Raw genomic sequence first — 16,575 nt, 5'->3', positions numbered from 1 at the left:
AAGGACTGGAATTAATATGAGAAAATGAAAAAATGGAAATGAAGTATTTGTAAATAGGGAGGGATGGAGGAGTTGAAGGGAGGTCAGAGGAAGGGAGCAAAAATAAAAACTAAGAGACATTATACCAAGGTGCAAATTTCCAATGATGAAAGTCATTATATTGTATACCTAAAATGTACCAATAAGATAAAATGAAACAAACATGAAAAAGAAAAAAAGAAAAAGAGATTAAATAAAATAATCTGCTTGGTTACATCCAACACAGATCAGAGTCTGATTGATGATTTCCTGATCTACCAATGTGAATAAGGATGGGCTACATCTTGGACAAATGCCACAGCCTGAGGTGAATGGACAGAGGAGCATTTTAGAACATGGGAGCACCTCACAAACCCACAGGTAGTAAAGCTAGGCAGAGAAAGTGTTATTTGATGAATTCCAAAATGGGATCCTGGAAAGGAATTTATTATTTTAAAATACTGACATTATTTTGTTTTTGTTTCTGGACTCTCTTGTTTTTCAATTTTGTTTTCTTTAATTTGAGGTTTGAGGAATTTTCCTTTTTTACCTTTTTTTTCTTCTTTCCTTTTTTAAATTTTTTTTTTGCTTTTTTCTCCAATTTATTCTTTTACTTTTATCTAATTCCATTAAGTTTCTATGATAAAGGATAGTTTATCTTACTCTATCGTACTTTTCTCTCTTTTCATCTTCCATTGTTTAATTTTTCAATTTTTTCTTCTTTCATTTTCCCATTTCTGACACACTCTACATTTATTAGTATAAGTATTAAACATCATTCATCTTTAGATAGTTATTTAATTCAATATTATTACTGATACATTTCTTTTTATCAATTCCATCACATTTAGTAGATATTTACTGTATGTAAAAATTTAGTTTTCTTCATTTTTTTGCCATAATTCCAGATTCTTTTCTATGTTTAAAGGTGGTATTTTATTGGCTATTATTATATATCAATATACAGTTTGTCTTTGATATTATTGCTGCTGATTTACCTGCTATTCAAAGGAAAGCATACTTGTTACTATTAATAGTTTTTTTCTGTATGCCAACATTTGGATTATCTTTGTGTCATTTACAATTTTGTACCAGAGAACTAGGTGGTGAGCTAATAACGTTTTATCTCCCTCTCCCAAATCAATGGAGATATTTAGGTATTAGACAAGGGCATAAAGTAAGCCACATCCAGATTGCATCACTGAAAAGCTGATATTAACTAAAGTGATCTCCAGATTAGCAACAAATTCTTTCCACTATAAATGCCTATAAAAGTATGCACACGACAAAATATAAAAAATAGAAACACTAGAAGATGAGGGAACAAAAGTCCTAATATACCTAAAATAAACCCAGAGAGCATTGATAGGTAGGAAAGCAAAATCCACAAAGCTGAATTATTGAAAAGGATAACAGAAGAGATTAAAAAAATCAATAAAATGCTTGGAAAGAAGATATATTTGCTGAGATAATAGATGTATTAAACAAAACAATCAGGGACTTTACAGAAGACACTGGCTGAGCTGGCCAAGGATGTAGCTCCATTGTACTGCATCTGCCTGGAAAGCACAAGGTCCTGAGCTCTATCCCCGGTACTGGAACAAATAAAAGTGGATGAGCTAAACAAAATGAACAATAATATGAATGACCAGTTGAGCAAAGAATTATAGTCCATAAAGTGTTTTAAACATAAGTCCAGGAGATTAAAAATACTACTGTAAATATGGACAACAAAAACAAAATACATGAAAACAGTGTCAGAACTAGAGGATAAAGTGGCTGATGTAGACCAGTTATTCAGTGATACCTTAGAAACAGCAAAAGAACATGAAAAATGGTTACAATGCCTGCTGGATGATGCACAGAAGAGTAATATAAGATTAATTCTAATTAATGAAAAATCAGAATACAACACAAATAGAATAAAAACTCTGTTTATAGAAATAATATCAGAAAACTTTCCTTTTCTAAGGAAAAAAATTAAACATATAAAAAAATGAGGTGTATAGAATGCCAAGTAGCCACAGTCAATAAAGAACCTTCCAATAGGACATCATAATCACAATTTTAGAAGTCATTCAGGGAGTATATCTTAAAAGCTGTTAGATAAAAGTGATGAGTCACTTATAAAGGTAAACTGATTAGAATTCTTGGAATACTGGCAGACTTCTGAAGACAAACTTTAAAGGTCAAGAGAACTAGGAAATGAAATGTTTCAAGTCCTAAAGGAAAACAACTTCCAATCTAGACTTATATATCCTGAAAAATTTTCATTTAAAATTAATTAAAGTAAAAGAGGTATATTATGCAAATAGCACCTCATTAAATTTATAACCACCACACTGGCATTGCAGAAAATTATCAAGGATACCCTAAAAAGATAACAAACCCAGTAATTCCAAAAAGTCAAGATGAAGAGTTAATAAAAAGAGGAACAAGAAAGAAAATCAGTAAGAGGAAAATAAGACAATGGCAGAATAAGTCAATACCTCTCAGCAACAACATTCAATGTGAATGATTTCAGTTCCCTGCTCAAAAGACATGTTAGCATAATATATCACAAATAAAAATCTCAAAGATATGTTGTAAAAAAGAAACACATTTCATCCAAAAAAAATTTACAGGTTAAAAATCAAAGGATGAAAAATGATATTCCATAAAATGGAAATCCATTTAAAAAAGTAGTAGTACCTGTCATACTTTCAGACAAACTGGACTTCAAGCCAAAACTGATCAGAAGAGGCAAAGATGGTCACTGTATATTGATTAAGGAAATAATTCAACATTAAGAGATAACAATTTTATATATATATACATACACACATAGATATGTATATATCAAACAATTTTACACCCAGCTTCATAATACAAACACTAGTAGATATGAAAGATCAGTTAAACACAAGTGCAGGGGACCACAAAACAAATAGGTTCAACTAGACAAAAAAAATCAACAAAGAAATAGTAGAGTTGAGCCAACCCTTCAAATAAATGGACTTGATAGATATATGCAGAGTCTTCCACCTAACAAAAACTTAAACATTCTCCTCAGCAGCATATGGGAGTTTCTCCAAAATCGACCACATGATAGCCCATAAAGCAGCTTAAGTATAGGCAAATGAAATGAAATTATCCCATACATATTATCAGAACATCTTGCAGTGAAACTAGAAATCAATGGCAAATTAAACAATGCCTTCTTGAATAATCAAAGCATCACAAAAGCTATCACATCACAGAAGCCATCAAGGAAGAAATTGGAGAATTTCTGGAATCAAATAATAATGCCAGTACAATACAATGAAGGCAGCCCTAAAGCAGAAATTTATAGTGGCAAAAGCCCATATCAGAAAGACATAACAAGCTTAAATAATTAACCTAAGATTCTAGAAAAACAAGAAACATCCAAATCCGAAGCTAACACAAGGAAGGAAATTGTAACAATTAGAGCAGAAATTAATAAAATTGAGAGTAATAAAATAATACAATGGAAAAATAAATGAAGGATCTGGATCTTTGAAAGAATAAGCAGGATAGCAAAACCTCTAAACAATCTTACAAAAAAGGAAATAAAAGACCCAAATTAATGCAATTAAAAAAGGTGAACTCACAATAGACACCACTGAAATCTAGATTACAGGTGACCACTTTGAGAAACTGACTGTAATAAATTGGAGAATTAAGAAGAAAAAGATACAATCCTAGATGCATATGAATTATCAAAACTGAACTAAGAAGATATAAAATCCCTAAACAATCCAATAATAGGAAATGGAAGTGAAGAAATAAAAAAACCTAACCATCTAACAAAAGCCTAGTTCCCCATGGATTCACTGCTTAATCCCTAAGATTTTTTTTTTGGGGGGGTGGGTTTTTTGGAAAAGTCTAATGTCACTACTCCTCAAATTCTTAAAGAAACTGAACAAAAGGAGTACTCACTATTTCATTCCTGGAAACTATCCATTACCCTGATTCCAAAATCAGAAAAGGACACAATTTAAAAGAACTACAGGATAATGTCTTTAAGAAATATAGACTCAGGAATCCTCAATAAGTTACTGGCAACCAGAACATGACAAATCATCAAAAAGTTCTTACATCATGATCAAGTAGAATTCATCCCAATGATGCATGGATATTTCAACATATGCAAATCCAGAAATATAATGCATCACAGAAAGAGAAGCAAGGACAAAAATCACATAATCAACTAAATTGGTGCAGAAAAAAGTCTTTGACAAAATGCAGCATCTACTCATGACAAAAACTCAGAAGAAAATTGTTTTAGAAGTAACTTATTCTAAATCCGATTGAAGATGTTTGTGATAAACCAATGGCTAACTTCATATTAAAAGGGGGCTAAGCTAAAAGTTTTCCCTCTAAAATCAAGAATGAGACATGGCCACTATAACCACTCTTGATTCAATATAACTTTCAAAACTTTAGCAAGAGCAATCAGTCAAGGAAAAGAAATATAAAGGATATATATGAAAGAAATAAATCAAATTACCATTATTTTTAGATCATATGATCCTCTATATAGAAGATCCAAAAATATCCAAAGAAAAGACTCCAAGAATTAATAACCAATTTTAATAGCATAGCATGATGGAAAATCAACACATACTAAAAGCAATAGCATTCTTGCATTCCAGTAATTAATTTACTGAGCGAGAAATTATGAAAAGACTATTCACAGTAGCATCAAGAAAAATTAAATAATGAACAATTAACCTAACCAAGGAAATGAAAAACCTCTACCACAAAATTTTTGAAAGAGGAGATCTAGGGGACATCAGAAAATGGGAAGACCTAAGGGTAGGCATGGACTTTCTGAACATAAGGCCAGTTGCACAAGAAATAATACCAAGAATCAACAGATGGGATCATATCATGTTAAAATGTTTTTGCATAGCAAAGGAGACGTCTCAGAGGACTAATATCTGGAATATACCAAGAACTCAAAAACAAATTAGACCACTCCAAAATAAAGGATTCAATAATAAAATGGGCTACTGAAATGAACAGACACTTCTACGAAGAAGTACAAATAGCCAATAAACACTTAAAATGTGTTCAACATGTCTGGCCATGAGAGCAATGCAAGTTCAAATAACACTGAGATTCTGCCTTACTTCAAAAAGAATAACAAATCAAAGAATAACAAATGCCGGCCTGGCTGTGGGGAAAAAGGAACCACTCCGCATTGTTGGTGAGAATGTAAACTAGTAGAACCACTACTGAAATCAGTATGCAGATGCTTCAAAAAACTAAAAATAGAAACTTTATTTCACCCAGACATTCTTCTTCTAGGTATCATTTCAAAAGAGTTAAAGACATCATAGTATACTGACACATTAATACTCATCTTGATAGCATCACAGTTCACAATAATTAAATATAGAAGTGACCTATATGTTCAATAGATGAATAAAGAAGTACGGTATTTTCCAATGAAGATGGAGAAACTTAGTCACTTGCAGAAAAATAGATGCACCCTGAATACACACTGTTAAGTGAAATCAAAGAGACCTTTGAGCTTTAATATCACATAGTTTTCTAATATGAGAAACCCAAAATATAAATAAAAAGCAAAATAAAAGATACAGAATAGGAAGCAGGGAAATAGCTTCTTTTGCAGAATGGATGTGGACCAAGTTCTGGAGGGAGGAGGAGAGAGTGAAGGGTAAAGGGATGAAAACAAATTTAAAATGTGTTATGTACATGTGCCAACTCTCTACAAAGCCTGTGGTCATTATGCACTACACATACGGATTAATGAAAATAAAATTTCAGAGGGAAAAGTAAAAAAAGGAAAGAAATTTTCTCCTTTTTATATTCATATATATTAAATATTGTTTTCAGTGTCACAAAAATCCTTGCAGAATCCTGAGTTTGGAAGTGTCTTAGAAAAGCAAGTGATATAAATACACTTACTATTTAAAAAGAAATAAAATAAAAATAAGTAAAATGTTATATTATTAAGATTCAAAATATAAAATACATCTTAATCTTGATTTGGATAAAACTTCACAAGTAACTACAAATAACTATTATATTGTTAATAACTTATTAATATTTTAAAATTAATGTATCAGAAATATAATGTTCTAAAAAAATCAAGAATCTGTTATGATTTAAATAGTATAACCAAATGTAATTCTTCTCAAAGCAAGCAATATACTAACTTTATAAAAAACATCTGAAACATTTATTCTATAGTTATTCTGATAATTGACTTAATGTTTTTGTATCAACTTTATAAAAACTTAGAAAACTCTAGCATATCCAAAAAATCATAGAAATAATTGAACAAGTATAGCATTACTTTTGTTGATAACACAAGATATACTGTAAGGGTAAAAGGAAATAAGAAATAAGAAGCTTGGGCTGGGGGTATAGCACAGTGGCACCGCACCTGCCTCACAAGTACAAGGTCCTGAGTTCGACCCCCATAAAAAAAAAAAAAAAAAGAAAGAAAGAAAGAAAGAAAGAAAGAAAGAAAGAAAGAAGAAGCTTATCTGTCTTTATATAAAATAAAGAAGACTTCATTCACACAGTTTTATATCATTTACTTTTTAAAAATATAGTTTTAAATAGTTTTAAATTCTTTCTCTGACTTGATGAAATATATGCAAATCTTTCAATACCATGTAAGCCTATTTCTAGCTTTCATAGTTGTATTTTTAAAAGATCTAGGGATAACATCTTTGATATATAGACATCTATGAAGAAACTGCTCTTAACTCCCAGTGTCTATGGGAAGGTAAGTGCCTAATTTATGCATCAGCTTACTCTATATTATTAACACTACAATCTTGTCAAAAAAATCATGAGAAATTTATTTTTCTTTTGACACAGACAAAGTACAAATAGAAATGATCTGCGAAATTTTGAGGCAATATAAATTTAGAAAGAAGTATGTGTGACAAATCATTATATTTAATCTATTCAAAAGAAGAGTTAGTTATTGTTTATTTTAAGGACATGGTTTAATGATGGATGAGCCAGGGTTCTTTACAGAGTACAATAATTTCCAATTGTACTTTATCCAAATAAAAATAAATTTCTCATATATTTCTTGACAAGACTGTGGTGTTAATAAAATGCACTGAGTTGCTGTTAAAGTTAGGGTCATGCCTTCCCATAGACACATGGAGGTAAGAGAATTATAGATTTTTAGGATGAATTGTTCATGCGATATGTGGCCTGCCACATTCTAAGATCTGTAGTTGGCAAACTGAAAACCCAGGGAAGGTAATTCTGTATTTAACAGTCCACTATCAAAAGGCAGAAAACTAGGAGAGTATAAGTACTGCAAATCTGAAGTGAAGTGCTGTTGTATTAGCTCCAGTCACTAGGTGAAAACTGAAAACCAAAAACAAAATAAAGAACAGAAAAGAAAAACTCAGCTCAAAAGTACTGAGATAAAATATATTATCTCTTACTCATGGGAGTGTCAGTCTTTTTGTTATATTTAGGCCTTCAAGTGGTTGGATAGTGTCCAGCAACAATGAGGAGGATAATTTACCTTACATAGTGTGTTAGTTACTTTTCTCTTGTTGTGAAACAAAATATCTGATTCCCAAAGTTAAAGAAGGAAAGGTTTATTTAGCTTACCGTTTATCTCAGCCCACAATCAGCTGGCTCCAGGGGAGGGTGGCAGGCAGAGGGAGTCACAGTTCATAGCTGCAGAAGACAGCAAAAGCAACAAGGAACCTTAACAGCTTCTTCCTGCTCCTTTTATCTGATTTAGACCACTTAGTGCAGGTAGCACTCACACCCTTAATCCTAGTTCCCTTGGGCCTAGCCTCATTATAAATAGATCAGACTCTAGATTCAGCCACCTCAGAAAAAACATAAGGTTTTGGGGGAACATCCAAGCACAAGCCATAACACTCTGCCCTTGGCCCCTCAAAGACTCATGCATATCCCTTTATTAAAAAAAGAAAAATCATTTAGTCCATCTCCAAGTGTTTCCAGAGTCCTAAATTTCAGCACTGCTGAAAAGTTCAAGTCCAATGACTCCTCTGAGATGTGAGGCAAACTCATAGCTGTAAGTCCCAACCAATACAAATGAAAAGAAAGTTAAGCACTTCCAACTTTCAATGGCACAAGTTAGACATTTCCATTCTACAAGCCAGTTATCAAAGCAAATGTTAATATCATCCTGAAATATTCTCACAGACATACCTAGAATTATGTTTGACTAAATTTCTGGATACATTATGACCAACTCAATTGGAGAAATGAAGTTATCCATCAAAACTGGATTGCAGGCCAAATCACCCCGATGCAGACTGGCAGGTCTGCCCATGCTCTACCAAGGTCCTGAGTCGTACAGAAGATGCCAGATCACCCCACTGCAGACAGGCAGGTCTGTCCACACCCTGCCGAGGTCCCCAGTTGCACAGAACACACACTGAATCAGCATGCTGCAGACAGGCAGGTCTGTGCACGACCTACAGAGGTCCTGAGTCAGGCGGAAAACACCGAATCACCCTGCTGCAGACAGGCAGCCACCTGATTCCACACTACAAAGACACAGAGGACAACAGACCACCAGACCAAGGTACTGAGCCCCACTGTTCCCGGCCCAGAGGTAGGGGCTTCTGAGCCACCATCCCACTGCTCCTGATCCAGAGGAAGGGGTTTCCCGGTCACCATTCCTTCCGCTGCTCCCAGCCCACAGGAAAGGGCTTTTGGGTCACCATCCCTACCACTGCTCCCGGCCCCTGTCCCACCTCACCCAGCTCAGAGGAGGTAATCCCTGCAGGCAATAACAGCCCCCGCTCCAGTCGAAATGAGAACACAAGTAAATAAGTCTCAAAACCAGACTTTCAGATCACCTACAGCAACTCCAAAGGGAAATGAGATGGAACAATCTGATACTAAACAACCTGGACCCACTGAACTGGCAACAAAAGGGGATCTGGAAAAAATGAAATCAGAAATAATTTCTCAGATAACAGGAGAAATTTTGCTCCTAGTGCAAGACATGATTAATAAATCTAGAGAGGAGCTGAGGAACATGATGGAATCCCAACATCAGAAACAAATGGAATCCATAAAACAGATGCAAATAGATTTCCAGGACATGAAAATCTCCATTGAAAGTCTACACAGCAGAATGAGCCAATGTGAGGACAGAGTTTCAGATATAGAAGATAAGATTGCAATTAGTGACCAGGAAAAGAAAAATTGCTTCCAAATTATAAGGGAAAATGAGGAATCAATCCAGCAGCTGCTAGATGATGCAAAAAAGAATAACATAAGACTGATTGGGCTCAATGAAGAAACAGGAGAGAGTGCAAATGACATAAAATATCTCTTCACAGAAATAATGGTAGAAAACTTCCCAGGCAGGGGAAAAGAGCTTGACATACAGATAAGTGAGGCATATAGGACTCCAAATAGCCTTGGTCAAAAAAATCTACACACAGGCATATAATTGTTAAGATTCCAGAAACACAACAGAAGAACAAAGTTCTCCAAGCAGTCAGAGAAAAGAAACAAATCACATACAAAGGAAAGCCCATCAGAATCACAGCAGATTTCTCAGCACAAACCATCAAGGCAAGAAGAGCTTGGAGTGACAGATTCCAAGCCCTAAAAGAAAACAGCCTCAAACCCAGATTGATGTACCCTGCAAAATTATTTTTCAAAATGGATGGAGAAATAAGATACTTTCATGACAAAGAGCACCATAGGAGCTTCCTGAATACCAAACCAGGACTCCAAAAATTTTACAAAATATCTTAGGAACAGACATTGAGGATCAAAACCCCAGGAAGCAAAGCAGACTGAACCCATCTGGAATGACAAGAAATTAAATGGAAAGGGGGAGAACCCAGCAAAAAGAAAAGTCATGGCAATGACAAGTCAATACATTTCAGTTATAACCATCAACGTTAATGGTCTCAATTCACCAATCAAAAGAAATAGACTGGTAGAATGGGTCAAGAAGCAAACTCCAACAATATGCTGCATACAAGAAACACACTTAATTCAAAAGGAAACTCATAGACTGAAAGGTAAAGGGTGGAAAACAATTCTATATGTGACAGGAACCCGAAAAAAAGTAGGACTAGCTATCCTCTTGGCAGATCAAGTAGATTTCAAACCAACACTGATTAAGAGAGGCAAAGAAGGACACTACATCCTTGTAAAGGGAAGAATCCAAGAGGAAGAGATAACAATCATAAATATCTATGCACCAAATACTAGTGCACCCAACTATATAAAACAAATACTAACAGACATGAAAAGTCATATATGCACTAATACAATTGTAGTGGGGGACCTCAACACCCCACTGTCACACATAGATAGATCAACTAGACTTAAAATAAGTAATGAAATACTAGAACTCAATTGAACTCTTGAACAAATGAACTTAACAGATGTTTACAGAGTCTTCCACCCCACAAAATCAGAATACACATTCTTCTCAGCTACACATGTCTCATTCTCAAAAATAGACCACATACCCACACATAGAATATGTTTAAGTAAGTGCAAAGGAATTGAAGTTGTCCCCTGTATATTATCAGACCATAGTGCTATCAAATTGGAGATCCATAGCAAAAGAAACTCAAAAAATGTCATAAACACGTGGAAATTGAACAACACACTTCTGAATAACCAATGGGTCACAGAGGAAATTAAAGAGGAAATCAGACTGTTCCTTCAATTAAATGACAATGACAATACAACATATCGGAATCTATGGGACACAATGAAAGCAGTCTTACGAGAGAAATTCATAGCAGTGAATAGGCATATTAGGAAAACAGAACGAGCCCAATTAAACAACCTGATGCTGAACCTCAAGCTTCTAGAAAAAGAAGAGCAGGACAACCCCAAAGCTCATACAAGGGAGGAAATTATAAAGATCAGAGGAGAAATCAATCCAATGGAGACTAAGAGAATGATAGAAAAATCATTGAAGCCAAGAGTTGGTTCTTCAAAAGAATCAACAAAATTGATAAACATTTAGCCAACCTTGACACCAAAAGAAAGAAAAGGCCCAAATCCATGCAATTAGGAAGGAAAAGGGTGAAATTACAACAGACCCAGGAGAAATCCAGAGGATCATCAATACCTACTTCCAGAACCTATACACCAATAAGATGGACAACACAGAAGAAATGGACAGGTTCCTTGATACATATGAATTACCAAAGTTGAACAAAAAAGACCTAAAAATTCTGAACAACCTAATATAAACCAATGAAATTGAAAATGTAATTAAAAACTTATCAACTAAGAAAAGCCCCAGTCCTGATGGCTTCACTACTGAATTCTATAAGACATTTAGAGAGAAACTGCTGCCACTACTGTTTAAACTCTTCAATGAAATTGAAAGGGAAGCAATACTCACAAATTCCTTCCTGGGAGCAAGCATCACCTTGATCCCCAAAGCAGAAAAAGACCCAACTGAAAAAGGGAACTATAGGCCAATCTCACTAATGAACATAGGTGCAAAAATCCTTAATAAGATAATGACAAACAGAATGCAGAAGATCATCAAGAAGATCATACACCCTGATCAAGTGGGATTCATCCCAGGGATGCAGGGATGGTTCAATATGCGAAAATCAATCAATGTAATACACTATATCCATAGAGCCAAGGACAAAAACCATATGATTATCTCCATAGATACAGAAAAAGCATTTGACAAAATCCAACATGCATTTATGATAAAAACCCTACAAAAATTGGAATAGATTGTCTCTACCTCAAACTGATAGAAGTCATCTATGAAAATCCAACAGCCAATATCATACTAAATGGTCAAAAACTGAAATCCTTCACACTCAAATCAGGAACAAGACAAGGATGTCCACTATCACCACTCTTGTTCAATATAGCTCTGGAAACATTAGCGATGACAATTAGGCAAGAGAAAGAAATAAAAGGAATAAAGATAGGTAATGAAGAAGTCAAATTGTCATTATTTACAGATGACATTATACTCTATATAGAAGACCCCAAGAACTCCACCAAAAGTCTTCTAGACTTAATAACCAAATTCAGTCAAGTAGCTGGTTACAAGGTCAACACACAAAAATCAATAGCTTTCCTCTACACGAATGACAGACTCACTGAGAGAGAAATAGGGCAAACAATTCCTTTCACAATACCATCCAAAAAACTGAAATACCCAGGAATCATCCTAATGAAAGAAATCAAAGACCTCTTCTCTGAAAACTATGGCACTCTGAAAAGAGAGATTGAAGATGATATCAGAAAATGGGCAGACATCCCGTGCTCCTGGGTAGGAAGGATTAATATAGTGAAAAAGGCCATACTTCCAAAACTGCTATATAGATTTAATGCAATTCCAATTGAGATCCCAGCAGCATACTTCACAGACCTTGAGAAAACAATCCAAAAATTCATTTGGAACAAGAAGAGCCCCAGAATAGCAAAAGCAATTCTACGTGACAGAGACATGGCAGGGGATATCACAATCCCCAACTTGAAACTATAGTACAAACTGCTGTGATAAAAACAGCACGGTACTGGCAAAGAAACAGACCTGAGGACCAGTGGAACAGATTAGAAGATGCAGAAACAACTCCAGCCACACTCAGCCATCTCATCTTCGATAAAGGAGCCAAACACCTTCATTGGAGGGAAGATAGCCTCTGTAGTAAATGGTGCTGGAAAAATTGGGTTCCAATTTGCCAAAGATTAAAACTAGACCTATATCTCTCACCATGCACTAAACTAAAATTGAAATGGATTAAAGATCTAAATATTAAAATAGAAACTCTGAACCAGGTGGAATAGAGGTTAGGTAGAACCCTTGAAGACATTGGTGTAGGAAAAGATTTCATCAACAAAACCTCAGTTGCCTGTGAACTAGCACAAACAATCAACAAGTGAGATCTTTTCTTATTAAAAAGCTTCTGCACAGCAAGAGAAACCACCAGCAGTGTGAAGAGACAACCCACAATGTGGGAAAAAATCTTCACCTGCTCTTCCTCAGACAAAGGTCTACTATCTCGAATCTATAAAGAACTTAAAAAGATCAGAGGTCCCAAATTTAAAGACCCAATCCAAAAATGGGCATCTAAAATGTACAGACATTTTTCAGACAAAGAAGTAGAAAAAGCAAATAAATACATAAAAAAATGTTCAACATCACCAGTCATTCGAGAGATGCAAATGAAAACAATGCTGAGATTCCACTTCACTCCAGAAAGAATGGTTGCTATCATGAAATCAACCAATAACAAATGCTGGCGAGGCTGTGGGGAAAGAGGAACAGTGCTCCACTGCTGGTGGGAGTGTAGACTGGTGCAAGCACTGTGGAAATCACTATGGAGATACCTCAAAGAACTAGGACTGGAAGTCCCATTTGACCCCGCTATTCCACTGCTAGGGATCTTCCCCAAAGAATTAAAAGAATCATACCATAGTGATATGTGTGCACCCATGTTCATAGCAGCGCAGTTTGTAATAGCTAAAACTTGGAAACAGCCCAAATGTCCATCAACTGGAGACTGGATAAAGAAAATGTGGTTTTTTAATAAAATGGAGTACTACTCAGCCATAAAAAATGAGAAATTAGAGACATTTATAGCTAAGTGGATGCACATTGAGGCAATACTCTTAAGTGACATAAATAGGACACACATGTGTAAATACCCAACAGTTTCTCTGGTGTGAGAAACTGAAAGTGTAAATAAGGACTAAATGTATAATAGGCAATGTGAATTAGGAAGAAAAGTGTCAAAGGGGAAGGAAGTGGGAGGGCTAGGGGAAAGGACAGGAGGGAATGGGATTAATATGAGAAAATGGAATAATAGGAACAAAATCTTTGTAAATAGAGAGGCCTGGAGGGGTTGAAGGGAGGGCTGGGCAAGGGTGAAAAGTAAGAACCAAGAGAGACTATGTAAAGGTGCAAATTTCCACTGATGAATGTCATTATATTGTATAGCTGAAATGTACCAATGATTAGAATGAATAATTGATAAGGTAAAATAGGAAGAAAAGGTCCAAAGGGGTAGGGGTAGTGGGAGGGGCAGGGGAAAGGAAAGAAGGGAAAGGAAAAATGATGAGAAATGGAAAAAATGGAAATAAAGTCTTTGTAAATAGGGAAGGGTTGAGGGTGTGCAGGGAGGGCTAGGGATGGGGAAAAAATAAAAACCAAGATGCATTATGTAAAGGTACAATTCCCAATGAGAAATGTAATTGTGTTGTATTCCTACAATGTACCAATAAAAGAATTTAATGCAAAAAAAAGAAAAAAACAAAACAAAACTGGATTGCATCCAATTTTGCAATAAGAAAAGATGTGACTGCCTAAGGTGTGTATGATCTTCTGCTTTAAATGTTATTCTATAATAAAATTATTTCATCTCTCTTCCATTTTTCAGTAATAAAATTATTTCTTTGGCTTTCTGTGTTTGGAGAATAGTTAGTTCAATTATATTTTTCAACTGTCCATGCATGATATTGTTTTCTATTTCTTTTTTCACACTATTCTTTTATTAACCTATAATTTTGTCCTGGAATAATCATCTCAGTTTATTATACTGTGTTATATCTGCAACAAAAACTTTTTCAGACTTGTTTTTCAATATTGCATAATTTTTTCAGTTTTAATTTCAAAGAATTACACTTTTCCTTTTTCAGGATTTGAGGGATAATATATAATCAAAAGGCCTATGGAGAATATTGTTTTGATGTCATACTCTAGATTAATTTAGGAATAATTGACTTTTTAATGTAATTCTGCTAATCCATAAATATCTCCTAGTTCTCATGATATGACATAAACGTGTTTTGACATCATTTTTACTCATCAATAGAGCAGTTTCTATTCACTTTTTAAAAAACCTTTTTATATACTACTATATGCGCATTCTCCAGAGAAAGAAAAAACAAAAGGACATATATACATAGATAAATAGCTACAGTGGTATAGATGAAGATATCAATACACACAAGAAAAATTCATTATATCAATTGTTCTACATCATTATAAAGTCTAAAAAGACCATCTATCTTCTAGAAAAATCTAAAAAGTCAATGATGATATTAAGCCCATATGCAAATGCCCAAGAACCTGGTGAACCAAAAGTGTAAGTCATAAGGTGAATCTGAAGGCCTAATAAACACTGTCCAGGGGTAAGAGTCAGCTACTTTCTTGTTGGTGGTAGAAAATACCCTACACCCACAAATAAGGGAGGAGAGGTTTATTTTATTCACAGTTTGTAGAGTTTTCAGTCCACATGTTGCTGACTCCAAGGCAGTGGGGCAGAGCAGAAGAGGTTTGCTTATGGCATTGCAGTCTTGAAGCAGAGAAAGACCAAGGGAAGAGAGAGGGATATGCACACTTCCAGGCCACACACCCCAGTGACCCACCTCCTCCACCGAGCTTCAACTCCCAGCATCACATTTTTCTATAAACTCATCAAGGGACTAATTCATCACTGAGAATACACTCCCAAAAGTCCCAGCTTTGAGAGCATGAGACTTTGGTAGGATGTCCATATGTAAACGGTAAAACACACACACACACACACACACACACACACACACACACACACACACCCTGTGCATATTGGTCTCACATCCCTACTCCTGACCCAGAGCCCCTAATACGTACCATGCAGTAAAGGTGTTAGGATAATCTTATTTCTAATATATATTCTTAGAGCCCAGTTCCTGATGCTGCCCTCCCAAATCCCTTGTAATTTTCTGGATGATGGGTTATGTTTTGTCCCAAGTCATAAAGCTTTCTAGGCTCCTGGATGGCCTCTAGAAAGAGATTGCTTGGCAGAAAAGAACAAGTACATTGAAAGAGGTTGGAAGTTTCACGGGCATCACCCCCATCAACTTCTAGATAAATATGTAAGACTTACAATTGAGATTTCTTAAGTGTGGGAGAGAAGACATAGAAGCTCTGACATTTTACCATGTGCCTTGCCCTATGTATCTCTTCATCTGGCTGTTAATCTAGTATGATTTTGAATTTGCTTTAAGAACATACTAGTAAATATAAAGAAAATATTTCCTGAATTCTTTCAGCTGTTCTAGAAAATTTAAGCAAAGGAATATAAGTTCTTCAATATATAGCTGGTTGGGCATACGCAATGTCAAAATTTGTAATGGTGGCTGGCATCAGAAATTACGGGGTGATCTTGAGGGACTGAGCTCTCAGCTTGTGGAATCAGATGTTATCTCCAAGCAGATAATGCCAAAATTTAAGTTGCGGATACCCTACTGGTAACCAGTGGAAAATTTGTTGGAGAATTATTTCATGTGTGGTAGAAAACCCCCATCTACCTTGTGTCGGGGGGTTAAATAACTATATGACTGTACAGAGTAGAATGAACACACTGCTTTTTCCAAAATCTCTAAATCCCAGATCATTATAAAATGGGACACTACTAATATTCCTCATGATGGCTTGAATCTAGATCCTCCCCCAAAGCCTCATGGGCCTGTATGTGGAGCTTTTTTGATGTGGCTGAATCTAGAGTGTGTGAATGTGGATTAAGGGTGTGATATTTGCAGAAGTCTGCAATACTGGCT

Source organism: Heterocephalus glaber, unplaced genomic scaffold, assembly GCF_053883595.1.
Source record: "Heterocephalus glaber isolate CG9 unplaced genomic scaffold, H.glaber_assembly_v1.0 deba00001577, whole genome shotgun sequence".
Taxonomy (NCBI): domain Eukaryota; kingdom Metazoa; phylum Chordata; class Mammalia; order Rodentia; family Bathyergidae; genus Heterocephalus; species Heterocephalus glaber.
This window is presented reverse-complemented; position numbering follows the sequence as displayed.